Source organism: Hordeum vulgare, chromosome 1H (genome assembly GCF_904849725.1).
Source record: "Hordeum vulgare subsp. vulgare chromosome 1H, MorexV3_pseudomolecules_assembly, whole genome shotgun sequence".
In the NCBI taxonomy this organism is placed as follows: domain Eukaryota; kingdom Viridiplantae; phylum Streptophyta; class Magnoliopsida; order Poales; family Poaceae; genus Hordeum; species Hordeum vulgare.
The window spans coordinates 500,136,301-500,152,266 of NC_058518.1; positions in this window are offsets into that span (position 1 = coordinate 500,136,301).

Consider the following 15,966-nt stretch of genomic DNA (forward strand, 5'->3'; position numbering starts at 1 on the left):
TCGAGATGGACTCGTGTTGTGCTGGCCGACGTCATGTGGAGGGCTTGGAGGTAATGGAGGTGTAGGTGACCTGCAACGACTCGGAGGCGGTGTTGTCCTTGGGGCCGAGCCTGCAAGCTTGATGTAGTTCTTGTCCCATAGGATGACTCCACCCAGTACTTCTCCGAGTGTCCTCTCATCTTCGGGTACACCTATGTCGAGCTCCATATCATGAAACCCCGTCATGATTTCATCCACCCCGACTTTAGCAAAGCCAGCTGGAATCTCACGGCCATGCCAGCGTGCATCGGGGCCAGAAGGTAAAGCTTGTCCGACGGCCACCTTCATGGATATGTTCTTGAATTTCTGATGGAGTTCACATGATGTTGACTCCTTGATTCCATCCACGGGGTAGCCAGGACCGCCCTCTATCATTCTTCATGCATCGTCGGGCGGGGCCTCAGATTCAGCCACGCTGCTTTTCCGCTTAGATGGGGCGCCGGTAATATCAAGTGCAGGATCTTCCTCGCGTGCTACTCCTCTAAGCTCATCAATCTGCTTCTGTTGCTCGTTAATCCTGGCAAGCAACTGGTTGTACTTGTCATTCTCCTCATCCTGCTGCCGCTTCTTTGCTCTCTCTCGGCTTCTGTAAGTGTCTTGGTCTCTGGCAAACCCAAGCCACCACGGGTAAAAAGGACCGAAGCCTCGCGTTCGTCCTCCATGTTCGTCATTGCCGAGGACCAGTGTGAGCAAATCTTTCTCTCTATCTGCAGTGAACTTTCTTTTTCCCTCCTTAATTTCTTTCACTATCCTTTTCCAATTCTCCTTGGGTATCCTAAGACCGTCACTACAGATGAGGTCCCCAGTTTTTTCGTCGTACGACCAACCATGTGCAACGATCCAATTTCTTGCTCTCAATTCCCACTCATCACGAAGTGGTTCAGGTACGATCCCTTTATCTAACAGATCTTGCTCTTTCTTATCCCACTTTGGGATGGCAGTCTCATAGCCCCCTGGCCCCAGCTTGTGGTGATATTTCTTTTTGTCAGCATTTATCTTGTTCTTTTCTGATAATGCCTGGGCATCTTCTGACTCCTTGTACTCTTGAAATGCCCTCCAATGATTCGCCTGCTTGGCTAGATACCCCTCGAATACTGGCACTTTCTTTGTCTTCAGATAGTTTTTCCATAGCTTCTTCTTCCAGCTACGGAACAGTTCGGCCATCTTCTTTAGAGTCCACTGCTTGACTTTGGCCCTCAGATTGTCTGCGGCGTCTTCATTCTCACATTCTGACAGGTTGAAATGTGACATGAGATCATTCCAAAGATTATCTTTGTACCTTTCGACGACATAGTCACTATCGGCTGCCCCTTTGCGCTTGTTCCACTCCCGAACGCTGATCGGGACGTGATCCCTAACGAGAACTCCGCATTGCTTCTTGAATGTGTCAGCAGCATTCTTAGGAAGCTTGGGTTCACCCGTAGGCAATATCACCTCAAAGGTGTAATGCGTCCGTGCATCCAACTTTCTAGTCGGGCCTCGTTTCGTAGTTTTACTCGATGTGGAGGCCTAAGAGGGAGAAACATTCGTCAAATGAATGTATATGTATACAATATAGAGCTATCTCCAATATTTTTCACATATTACAAGTGATTGTCGAACTTCATATGTATACCTCGCCGGACTTTATTATTTCTTCACTCGCTTCTCCATCAGTGGAGCTATCACCTTCTCCGTCATTGGACCTATCTCCTGCCCCATCGGCTTCATCTTCGTGTCGCTCGACCTCCAATCCAACGTCGTGGTTTAGATATGACGACGGAGATTCAGCTGGTTCAACGTCGGGGCCGTCTTTGATTATACCTTCGAGAAGTTCTTCCTCTTCGAAGTTCCTGATATGTGGATACATAGTTCTGCAAAAAACGGATTCTCTTAACCTTTGTACCAAAAAATAATTATTCTATCAGGAACTCCAGGACTCCTAGATTTCTGCACCCGGGACTCCTAGATTTCTGCATAGTATTCAAAGTAGGAGTACTTTTCCAATTTGAGCATTCAATAAGCAAAACCAAATTGTAAAATAAAGTAGTATTCAAATTATTATGCATTCAATTATAAGTAATACATCATCTCTTTTGTCCGTACATCGTCGAATATTATCACTAATACTCCTCGAATACTATCATACATATAGCATTACTGATACATCTAGAACCGTAGCGCCCGACGGGTACCGGCGCGGGCGGTGGACACCCAAAGAGAAGGAACCATCACAGGATCATAGCTCCAGTGAGATCCCCGAAGAACCTGCCAGGTATGCTCGAACCTGCCCTCCAACGCAACCATGTAGCGACGGACGTGCTCATCCTCCTCGCTGACACGGTGACGTACCACCTCCGCGGTGTCCGGAAGCCTCGGCACCCTCACTGGCCCACGCGTCCGCCACCAAACAAGGATCGGGTCAACGACGGGCTGGCTCCTCACCAACCTACGCCCCCCGGAAGGTAGCACCTCCCAATACCAGCCGGGCGGAGCCCAGTCCCGGACAGGGCCCCTCTGATCAAGCAGGTGTCCTCCGCCGAGTCGACGACGAGGATGCGGGATAGGCATCGTAAAATGAACTAAAAAAATAAACTAGTTCTATTAATTTTCTTGCTAAAAATAAACTATTAACACTTAAGCATATACAATAGCAAAATTAAACTATTAACACTTAAGCATATACAATAGCAAAATTAAGCAATAATCTAAGAAACACTATTAACACTTAAGCATATACAATATACAATATCAAAATTGAATGACAAAAAAAATATTTCTTCTTCTTGTAACCCTAAACTAATTTTTCCTCTTCTTCTATTTCTCCTCTTCTTCTACTTCTTCTTCTACTTCTACTTCTCCTCTTCTTGTAGTACTTCTCCTCTTCTCTTCTTCTACTTCTCCTCTCCTCCTCTTCTAATTTTTTCTCTTCTCCTACTTCTCCTCTTCTTCTATTTTTCCTCTTCTTCTCCTCTCCTCCTATTCTTATTCTCCTTTTTCTTCTTTTCTTCTGCTCCTCTTCTTATTTTCATTTTTCCTAATCTTATTTTCTTTTTTTTGTTCATATTTCTTCTTCTTGTAACCCTAACCTAATTCTAAATATTACTAACCCTAATAATCTAGCACAAACCTAATAACAATAGGAATTAAATGACAAAAAAATCTTCTCCTTTTTCTTCCTTTCTTCTCCTTTTTCTTCTTTTCTTCTCCTTTTTCTTCCTTTCTTCTCCTTTTTCTTCCTTTCTTCCCTTTTTCTTCTTTTCTTCTCCTTTTTCTTCGTTTCTTCTCATTTTTCTTCTTTCTTCTCCTTTTTCTTCTTTTCTTCTCCTTCACTTTTTCTTCTTTTCTTCTCCTCCTCTTCATATTCTCTTCTTCTACTTCTCCTCTTCTTCTTTTTTCCTCTTCTTCTCCTCTCCTCCTCTTCTTTTCTTCTCCTTTTCTTCTCCTTTTTCTTCTTTTCTTCTCCTTTTTCTTCTTTTCTTCTACTGGTCGGAGTGTTGGGGAGGAGGGGGGGGGGGCTTACCAGTCGGAGGTTTCGACGGCGCGCGGCGAGGAGGACGGCGGCGGCGAGGAGGACGACGGCGACGGCGAGCAGGACGGCGGGCAGCCTGACGGCGTCGTCGAGTTCGTCGCTGTGCTATCATCATTTCACCCACATAGCATGTGTTAAAAAGTTGAGAGGGCTACGACAAAAACTGGATGCACTTCATGTACAAAATGGACAATCTCTCTCGAAGTAGAAGCGACCCCCACAATAAGAGACGACATTCTTCTTCTCTCATATATGGTGGACACTAGCTCACCTGATTTTTCAACCGTCGATGATGGTCGCTACTCCTACTTCCCCTAGTGCATAACCAATATCTAGCACAAGGAGAAGAAGGAGAAACGACCCCCCACAGCAACAGTCGACATTCTTCTTCTCTCATGTATGGTGGACACTCCCTCACTTGATTTTTCGACCGTCGATGATGGTCGCTACTCCTTCTTCCCCTAGTGCATAACAAATATCTAGCACAAAGAGAAGAAGGAGAAGCAACCCCCACAACAACAGTCGGCATTCTTCTTCTCTCATGTATGGTGGACACTCCCTCACCTGATTTTTTGACCGTCGATGATGGTCGCTATTCCTTCTTTCCCTAATGCATAACAAATATCTAGCACAAGGAGAAGAAGGAAAAGCGACCCCCACAACAAAAGTGGTTCCACGGCACGCCACGTGGTTCCGCTGCACGCCACGTGGGACTAATGGTCTTTCATTTCTAAATGACTGTTTTAATCAAAAACAGATCTGTTACAAAAGGGATTTCATTTTTTGAACTTATTTGAACTGAAGACTTTTTGTATATATATGTGGTCGAAATGCATGATACCATGAAGTTAGAAAGGGCTAAACCATTCAAAAGTAGCAAATGAAGTTAGAAAGGGCTAAACCATTCAAATTTGGAAACTATAATGGCACAAACAAAAACTAGACATATATAAATTGGTCCAAGCAGTACATGATACTAGTCCAAACAGTACATAATAATAGCTACCATAGATATATATACAAGTGTTCGACGTTGAGAACACTACTCGTCTGAATCGTCTGAATCAGAATGTCCACCTTCCTCGAGGTGACGCTGGCCATAGTTGACGACTCGAATCTTGCGGTACAACTCGTATGAAACGTATGCATCTTTTGCTGCATACTCAATGTTGATACGATCAAGTGGGTCCTTCTCCCAAAGTTTGTGCTGAGACTTTGGGAAACTGGTCTTCATATCACCATATTCCTCGTCGATCAAGGCAACTGCCATATGAGTCATCGAAGTCCTGACATGTCGAAGCCTGAATACCGTTTGGAGATCAATGAGGCAACCAGTTGGTATCTCAATACCGAAGTTGTGCCTCATCTTCAGGATGTCGTTCCTTATGTCAACGGTAGCAAAAGTGATGCCGCTGCTAAGGAAGTCCATGAGTTCTGGACAATGCTTGTCACTTCTGCAACAGAAACAAATTAAAATGGAACAAATGTTACATACTGCTGCAATAAGGAAACATGTTGCACTACAACTAAAGAGAAAATTATCTTTAGGATTCAAATAGAACATATGCAATGGAACCTAGAGAGATCACTATAGCTATCCAATGGAACCTAGAGAGATCACTAGCTATATGCAATTTTCATGACTATGACATATCATATTGCTATCCAATGGAACCTAGAGAGATCACTAGCTATATGCAATTTTCATAACCTTGGATCAAAGAACACCGCATAAAATTGTATCACTACAACTATGATTTCAATGGAACATATTGAACCAATCAAATTTTTCAGATTGTGGAACACTATTCCAACCAGATTGTGTTCCCTTCAACTAATCAAAATTGTTTCACTACAACTATTTGAAGCGAACCAACTATGTTTCCAATGGAACATATTAAACACTAGTTGATTCTAATACGATTTTTCAGATTATGGAACACTATTCCAATCAGATTATGTTTCCCTTCAACTAATCAAAATTGTTTCACTACAACTATTTGAAGGGAACCAATCATGATTCCAAGGAACATATTAAACACTAGTTGAATCTAATACGATTTTTCAGATTATGGAACACTATTCCAATTAGATTGTGTTCCCCTTCAACTAATCAAAATTGTTTCACTACAACTATTTGAAGGGAACCAACTATGATTGAAACAAATAAACTTACAATGTCATTATCTTGGATCAAAGAAAACCTCAAAATTTACCTCGCCCATTGGAAGATCAAGACATGGTGTGTGAAGCATAGTTGGATGACGGCAACACCGCGTTGATCGGCCGTGTACTCCACATCAAGCCCCAAAAACTTCTCAAGATCCATTGCGGCGTCAAGCCATTTTTCCTTCAACTGTTCAAGAAAAAACGGCATCTCCCTGCTCTCGTTCGTGTACACGACATCGAGCATGGTCGTGCCATGTGCGAGCACCTCTTCAAAACGAGTTGGCATGATGGAAGAAGAGAAGAGAAGAAGAGAGGAGAAGAACAGAGAGCGAGAGCGAGAGAGAAGAAGAAACAGAGAAATGGCAACTCTGCTTCGGTTCGTGCTTTCCATCGCCCGAAACGACGCGGGATGCAAACCGTTTGGGCCTTTAGTCCCGGGTTGAGCCACCAATCGGGACTAAAGAGGTATACCAACGGTTGCCACCACTACGGCAGGGCACGTGTTAGGCCTTGAGTCCCGGGTTGAGCCACCAACCGGGACTAAAGGGGGATACGAACGGTTGCCACCACCACTGCCCACCGCGTAGCCCTTTAGTCCCGGTTTGGGACACGAACCGGGACTAAAGACTCCTTACGGGCCGGGACTAAAGCCTTGAGGGAGGCATTCAGAATTGGGACGACTAAAGGGCCGGCCCAGAGGCAGGCCGGGACTAAAGGGTCCCGGTCAAAGGCCCGTTTTTCACTAGTGGGCTTGTTGCGACCATGTCCTTGTCAACTTTTTCATCCTTACCTTCATTACGATTGAATAAAAAACTCCCGTTCGTTTATCACGTACGGTTGTCCCTGTCGTGACGACACATCCATCTGCCAGATCGGTGCGTAGGCGGTTGAGAAAATCCAGCCGAATCGTGAGGTACGTGGAAGCTAGCCAGCCAGCCAGCTCGATCGCCGTCCGGCAGTCGTGCGTGCGTGCATGCACACGCCTCACTGACGCAATTGTGTACGCATGCACGCCACGGAGAGACGCTTCGTCCGTTCCGTGCCCAGCTACACAAGCATACGTATACGTACATAGCATGCACGGCTGGTTTTCCAAGAAGGGAACCAGCTAATTAAGCTAAGCTAGCCCGAAATGGTTCTGGAAGACGTGAAGCCGCACGTCACGGACCGGCTAGAGCAAGCTAGCTAGCTGGATCGATCGATATATCATCGATCGGGGTAACGTGCAAGGACGTACGCGATGTTTCTAGAAGCCAATGCACCGTCGTCGCACTTGCACCCACCCGGCCGGCCGGGCTGGAATCGGTCACGGCGAAAGTGTGACTAATCCTCTCACGAAACGATCACCATTCACCAATAATCTTAGGCCTTGCTTGGGATGCCGTTTTGTTTTTACAGAGAAGTATTATATTAAAACCAGCTGAAAACTAAATCGATGGATGAAGGTGTGTATCTTTTTTATAAGTGTATTTGACAAAAAAAACGGCATCCCAAGCAGGGTCTAGGGAATTGTTGATCCAGACCCATGTAATGTATACCAGGTGCCGTGGTGCGTGACGTACGTCTTGTCTGGATTCTCCGAAACCATGGACCGGTCAAATAACTCAGGAGGCAGCAGCACGTACGTAGCTAACAGGACGCATACCAAGTCGTATGTACGTGACATGTATGTGCTCGTCGGCCGATGCCGGCACTCGCAGACAAACATACACCACACCATATATATTCATTGCATTCAACTGCTGCTACCAGTTACGTTACGTACGTGCCAGGAGTCGGCATGCGTGTCATGCAGACGGCATGCATGCGCGCACACGTCACGGCAGGATAATAAACAAAAACTAGCAAAGGTGATGATCGCCCTCTCGACGGAGACGGGGCAACCAATCGCGGCAGGCACGCACTCACGCACGTCATGCATGTCGATTTGTGCATGTATGTTTACGACCATGTATGTCTGTACGTATGTAGAGTACGCATATATCTATACCAGTACGATTGTATACTCAGCGTTGTAGTGTATTGCTGCTAGTCCTAGTCGCGAGTGATATGTCGCGCGTGTCCACGTCACCGGCTGCTAGCTTTGCACATTCGTGGAGAGTTATTACTGGAGCAACTGCGAAAGAAAATGGTAGCTTCATGGGCTGCTGCTGATCGATCAAATCGTCGATCTATTCGAAGGACTCGTAGGCAAGCAGTGGAGCAAATTGTGGATTAAGGTCGAAGGAGATATGCGTGCGAGTAGTAGTGGGGAGGCAGCGGAGTGGAGTGGAGGAGGTGTCCAACAAAATCATGTACGTCCTCGACCGCGACGTGTCCTCGCCCCACGGTCCTTTAGGGCAACTAGAGGTAGGGGCACGCCTAGGGCGTGCCTCTTGCGCGATCCTGTGCGCACTTGCCTTAGTGGTGTAGTTGTTCATGTGCATATGCGTTTTAGAGTACCTCAATTGTTAAAATATGAATACAATTACCACAAGCTTTGTAGAGAAGTGTTGGATCATCAAACATAGCAAGATAGTAGGTGCATATTACTCCCTCCGTTCCTAAATATAAGTCTTTTTAGAGATTCCACTAGTGAACTATATACGGATGTATATAGACATACTTTAGAATATAGATTCACTCATTTTGCTTCGTATGTAGACTACTAGTGAGATCTCTTAAAAGACTTATATTTAGGAACGGAGGGAGTATATGATAGGCCAGAGTCTTAAAAGATGGATGATAGAGCACAACATTAAGATATGCTAAAGACGATAGACAGTTCATATATATTCTACTGATGATGTGACAATGGTGAGGGAGAGGGTGCCCTTCCTTGCGCTTGAAATGGAAGGCACATGTATCGCCCTCCTGGATGTTAAGAGTGGTGGTGAAACCATGACAAGTTCATCGTGATGTTGGCCCTCTCGTGTCAGTTTCAAGCGATTGTCGCAGCTCACGGTGCCGTCTGCAATCTTTAGCGGAAGGGTGCCAGCGTCTTTGTAAATGTACTTCTTTCCTCTGTGTACTTCACCTGAAAGTACTATCAAGACAAAAAGAAGCACTTACTCATGGCAAGACTTCTCAAACATTAAACTTGTACTATCAGGAAGATATAAGAATTGTGTGGTATTTGCTCAGTTAGCACACAAAGTTAAAACTTTGCAACAACAAAGAAAAGTAATTAGTTCATGGCATGATTTTTCTCAAACCTTACACTTATACTAACATAAGGTACAAGAACTATGTAATATTTGCTCAGTTAGCACACAACGTTAAAACTTTGCATCAACAAAGAAAAGTAATTAGTTCATGGCAAGATTTTTCTCAAACCTTACACTTATACTAACAAAAGATACAGGAACTATGGAATATCTGTTGAGTTAGTACATAGTTTAAACTTTGCAAAAATAGAAAAAAAACTACACCTCCATAGGACCCAAATTTATGATTGCTCAAGTAAAATGGCTGGTGAAAGAGCAAAGAGAACTCAATATTTCTGATGTTGAATTCACAAATTTTGAGTTTCTACAACCTAGTGCATGTGCAAAGAACAAACAAATGAAAATATCTTGTAGCAAAGTTCATATAGTAAGCAATCAGATCTAATATTACAAAAGAGAGTTGAATCAATATCATTGAATATATAAAAGTATTAGAGTGAGAAAGAACGTCGACAAAAGAAAATTAAGCTTACAGGTAGATATAGAAAATCAAATTTGTCATTTTGACTTACAGTGTGGGCATGGCACTAAAGCATTAGTAGTGGTGTTCAAAAAATAAAGTTAAAAGCACAAATATTCAGCGAGAACCAATCAACATGTTTCCTGTTAAAAAAATCAATAAAAAGTGGGAGTCCATACTACAAAGGTACAACTTGCTACATCATGAAGTTAGTAAACATTGAACAGGCTCTGCATTTGAGCATACCATGCACTGGCCTGGTTTGGCAAACATCTTGTTGATAGTGCAATCATAGTACTCGATATTTGAGTTCTTGTGCCAAAATATTGTGACACGATGAGATACATTATATAGTAAGACATGATCCATCAAGCTATGTGATGAGAATAACCACTTAAAAATGTAGGAATCTGTTTGAAAAACTTCTAATTTGATTTGGTGGCAACTCTTGCTGCAGCGACAAGTGCATGTGCACTTGATAAAATATAAACCTTCTAATTAATTTACACGAAAATATGAAAGGAAGCAAAGAGAAATTAAGAAGTATAATAAGGGTTGCAACAAAACACCACACACCTCACAGTTAGATATGAACATAGTGCCAAGACAACTAAGTTTTCAGTCTCGTGAGGTAAAATACTTGCTAACTAAAAAATTCTGCAATGCACAAGCTGCATGGAATATGCAAACACAATTAAGCATAGCTGATAGTTGTGCATGGAAAGCATTGCGGCACAAAACCTACATATCCAGTGGTAAAAAATAAACCTCAAATGATGAATTAATTAGTGACCAAACTACATGATGTATCATATCCTGTGCTCTCAAAATATATGGGTACGACAAGCACTGAAGAGTTGTAACCTGTTCCACACCTATAATAAAATTAGTAGCTCTCCTTTGCAATTTCTAACTCATGCCCACCATGACATGCAAATTATCCAACAATAGCTCATCTTTGGCAAAGAAGCAAATTGTCTTGTGAAATATCAATTGAACCATATGATCTAATATAAGCAGGCGAAAAATCTATGTAAAAAAAAATTTATGATACACGGTCTGTAGATAACAATATATATAGCTTCAACTACACTATATACGAGTAGAGATGACCACGAGGACAGATTCAAAGCCAGATGGCATGGAAAGGAGTCAAATATATAACATTTAACTCGGAATGTGAAAAGGACGTAAACAGAGTATACAGATACAGCGGCACAGTAAGATAAATAACGTGATGTAATAGTGGCTATGATTTGTTTCTGGTGAAACCATCACAAAGAAATAAAATTGTTGGACAAACAACCCTCTGTTTTTTTATGTGTGGCTCGACAAATAACCATATGTTTTCATGTGTAGAATAACACTAAATTTAACTCAAACGTTGGAAATTCAGATCATGGCGCCCTTTCATGCACAAAAGAAGGAGACCACCAACATTTCCATGCACAAAGGAACAATAATTGTAGGCCCTACCTAGATCCAGACAAAGAACAAAATGTTGGGGAACGTCGCATGGGAAACAAAAATTTTCCTACGCGCACGAAGACCTATCATGGTGATGTCCATCTACGAGAGGGGATGAGTGATCTACGTACCCTTGTAGATCGTACATCAGAAGCGTTAGAGAACGCGGTTGATGTAGTGGAACGTCCTCACGTCCCTCGATCCGTCCCGCGAACAATCCCGCGATCAGTCCCACGATCTAGTACCGAACGGACGGCACCTCCGCGTTCAGCACACGTACAGCTCGGCGATGATCTCGGCCTTCTTGATCCAGCAAGAGAGACGGAGAGGTAGAAGAGTTCTCCGGCAGCGTGACGGCGCTCCGGAGGTTGGTGATGACCTTGTCTCAGCAGGGCTCCGCCCGAGCTCCGCAGAAACGCGATCTAGAGGAAAAACCGTGCAGGTATGTGGTCGGGCAGCCGTGAGAAAGTCGTCTCAAATCTACCCTAAAACCTCCGTATATATAGGTGGGAGGGAGGGGGGCCTTGCCTTGGGGTCCAAGGACCCTCAAGGGGTCGGCCGAGCCAAGGGGGAGGACTCTCCCCCCCCCCAAACCGAGTTGGACTAGGTTTGGTGGGAGGGAGTCCCACTCCCTTCCCACCTCCTCCCTCTTTTTTTTTCTTTTCCTTTGATTTCTTATCCTTGGCGCATAGGCCCCTCTTGGGCTGTCCCACCAGCCCACTAAGGGCTGGTGCGTCACCCTCATAGCCTATGGGCTTCCCCGGGGTGGGTTGCCCCCCCGCCCCCCGGTGAACTCCCGGAACCCATTCGTCATTCCCGGTACATTCCCGGTAACTCCGAAAACCTTCCGGTAATCAAATGAGGTCATCCTATATATCAATCTTCGTTTCCGGACCATTCCGGAAACCCTCGTGACGTCCGTGATCTCATCCGGGACTCCGAAAAACATTCGATAACCAACCATATAACTCAAATACGCATAAAACAACGTCGAACCTTAAGTGTGCAGACCCTGCGGATTCGAGAACTATGTAGACATGACCCGAGAGACTCCTCGGTCAATATCCAATAGCGGGACCTGGATGCCTATATTGGATCCTACATATCCTACGAAGATCTTATCGTTTGAACCTCAGTGCCAAGGATTCGTATAATCCCGTATGTCATTCCCTTTGTCCTTCGGTATGTTACTTGCCCGAGATTCGATCGTCAGTATCCGCATACCTATTTCAATCTCGTTTACCGGCAAGTCTCTTTACTCGTTCCGTAATACAAGATCCCGCAACTTACACTAAGTTACATTGCTTGCAAGGCTTGTGTGTGATGTTGCATTACCGAGTGGGCCCCGAGATACCTCTCCGTCACACGGAGTGACAAATCCCAGTCTTGATCCATACTAACTGAACTAACACCTTCGGAGATACCTGTAGAGCATCTTTATAGTCACCCAGTTACGTTGCGACGTTTGATACACACAAAGCATTCCTCCGGTGTCAGTGAGTTATATGATCTCATGGTCATAGGAATAAATACTTGACACGCAGAAAACAGTAGCAACAAAATGACACGATCAACATGCTACGTCTATTAGTTTGGGTCTAGTCCATCACATGATTCTCCCAATGACGTGATCCAGTTATCAAGCAACAACACCTTGTTCATAATCAGAAGACACTGACTATCATTGATCAACTGGCTAGCCAACTAGAGGCATGCTAGGGACGGTGTTTTGTCTATGTATCCACACATGTAAATGAGTCTTCATTCAATACAATTATAGCATGGATAATAAACTATTATCTTGATACAGGAATTATAATAATAACTATACATTTATTATTGCCTCTAGGGCCTGATTCCAACAGTCTCCCACTTGCACTAGAGTCAATAATCTAGCCCTCACATCACCATGTGAATTAAATTGTAATAAATCTAACACCCATACAGTTCTGGTGTCGATCATGTTTTGGCCGTGGAAGAGGTTTAGTCAGCGGGTCTGCTACATTCAGATCCGTGTGCACTTTGCATATATTTACGTCCTCCTCCTCGACGTAGTCGCGGATGAGGTTGAAGCGTCGTTTGATGTGTCTGGTCTTCTTATGAAACCTTGGTTCCTTTGCTAAGGCAATGGCACCAGTGTTGTCACAGAACAAGGTTATTGGATCCAGTGCACTTGGCACCACTCCAAGATCCGTCATGAACTGCTTCATCCAGACACCCTCCTCAGCCGCCTCCGAGGCAGCCATGTACTCCGCTTCACATGTAGAATCTGCTACGACGCTTTGCTTGGAACTGCACCAGCTTACTGCACCCCCATTAAGACTAAATACGTATCCGGTTTGCGACTTAGAGTCGTCCGGATCTGTGTCAGAGCTTGCATCCACGTAACCTTTTACGGCGAGCTCTTCGTCACCTCCATACACGAGAAACATCTCCTTAGTCCTTTTCAGGTACTTCAGGATATTCTTGACCGCTGTCCAGTGATCCACTCCTGGATTACTCTGGAACCTTCCTGCCATACTTATGGCTAGGCTAACATCCGGTCTAGTGCACAGCATTGCATACATGATAGAACCTATGGCTGAAGCATAGGGGACGGAGCGCATATGCTCTCTATCTTCATTAGTTGCTGGGCACTGAGTCTTACTCAATCTCGTACCTTGTAACACTAGCAAGAACCCTTTCTTGGACTGTTCCATTTTGAACCTCTTCAAAACTTTATCAACGTATGTGCTTTGTGAAAGTCCTATCAGGCGTTTTGATCTATCCCTATAGATCTTAATGCCTAGAATGTAAGCAGCTTCTCCTAGGTCCTTCATAGAGAAACTTTTATTCAAGTAACCTTTTATGCTCTCCAAAAGCTCTACGTTGTTTCCAATCAGTAATATGTCATCCACATATAATATTAGAAACGCCACAGAGCTCCCACTCACTTTCTTGTAAATACAAGATTCTCCAACCACTTGTATAAACCCAAATGCTTTGATCACCTCATCAAAGCGTTTGTTCCAACTCCGAGATGCTTGCACCAGTCCATAAATGGATCGCTGGAGCTTGCACACCTTGTCAGCATTTTTAGGATCGACAAAACCTTCGGGTTGCATCATATACAACTCTTCCTTAAGGAAACCGTTAAGGAACGCCGTTTTGACATCCATCTGCCAGATTTCATAATCGAAAAATGCAGCTATTGCTAACATGATTCTGACGGGCTTAAGCATTGCCACGGGAGAGAAAGTCTCATTGTAGTCAATTCCTGGAACTTGTGAAAAACCCTTTGCCACAAGTCGAGCTTTATAAACGTTCACATTACCGTCAGCGTCCGTCTTCTTCTTAAAGATCCATTTGTTCTGAATAGCCTTGCGGCCAGGTAGTATCTCCAAAGTCCACACTTTGTTCTCATACATGGATCCTATCTCGGATTTCATGGCTTCTAGCCATTTGTTGGAATCTGGGCCCACCATTGCTTCTTCATAATTTGCAGGTTCATTGTTGTCTAACAACATGATTGATAAGACGGGATTACCGTACCACTCTGGAGCAGCACGTGATCTCGTCGACCTGCGTGGTTCAATAGAAACTTGAACTGGAGTTTCATGATCATCATCATTAACTTCCTCCTCAACCGGCGTTGCAATGACAGAGGTTTCCCCTTGCCCTGCGCCACCATCCAGAGGGATGAGAGGTTCGACAACCTCGTCAAGTTCTATCTTCCTCCCACTCAATTCTCTCGAGAGAAACTCCTTCTCGAGAAAAGCTCCGTTTTTAGCAACAAACACTTTGCCCTCGGATTTGAGATAGAAGGTGTACCCAACTGTCTCTTTTGGGTAACCTATGAAGATGCACTTTTCCGCTTTGGGTTCCAGCTTTTCAGGCTGAAGCTTTTTGACATAAGCATCACATCCCCAAACTTTAAGAAACGACAACTTTGGCCTTTTGCCATACCACAGTTCGTATGGTGTCGTCTCAACGGATTTTGATGGTGCCCTATTTAAAGTGAATGCAGCTGTTTCTAATGCATAACCCCAAAATGATAACGGCAAATCAGTAAGAGACATCATAGATCGCACCATCTCTAACAAAGTACGATTACGACGTTCGGACACACCATTACGCTGTGGTGTTCCAGGCGGTGTTAACTGCGAAACAATTCCACATTGTCTTAAGTGAGCACCAAACTAGAAACTCAGATATTCACCCCCACGATCAGACCGTAGGAACTTGATCTTCTTGTTACGATGATTTTCCACTTCACTCTGAAATTGCTTGAACTTTTCAAATGTTTCAGACTTGTGCTTCATCAAGTAGACATAACCATATCTACTTAAATCGTCAGTGAAGGTGAGAAAATAACGATATCCGCCGCGTGCATCGACGCTCATTGGACCACACACATCGGTATGTATGATTTCCAACAAGTCACTTGCACGCTCCATTGTTCCGGAGAACGGAGTCTTAGTCATCTTGCCCATGAGGCATGGTTCGCACGCGTCAAGTGAATCAAAGTCAAGTGACTCCAAAAGTCCATCAGCATGGAGTTTCTTCATGCGCTTTACACCAATATGACCCAAGCGGCAGTGCCACAAAAATATGGTGCTATCATTGTTTACTCTAACTCTTTTGGTCTCAATGTTATGTATATGCGTATCGCTATCAAGATTCAATATGAACAATCCTCTCACATTCGGTGCATGACCATAAAAGATGTTACTCATAGAAATTGAACAACCATTATTCTCAGACTTAAAAGAGTAACCGTCTCGCAATAAACAAGATCTAGATATAATGTTCATGCTCAACGCAGGCACTAAATAACAATGATTTAAGTTCATCACTAATCCCGATGGTAGCTGAAGTGACACTGTGCCGACGGCGATTGCATCAACCTTGGAACCGTTTCCTACGCGCATCGTCACTTCGTCTTTCGCCAGCCTTCGTCTATTCCGCAGTTCCTGCTTCGAGTTGCAAATGTGAGCAACAGAACCGGTATCAAATACCCAGGCACTACTACGAGAGCCGGTTAAGTACACATCAATAACATGTATATCAAATATACCTGATTTTTCTTTGCCCGCCTTCTTATCTGCCAGATACTTGGGGCAATTGCGCTTCTA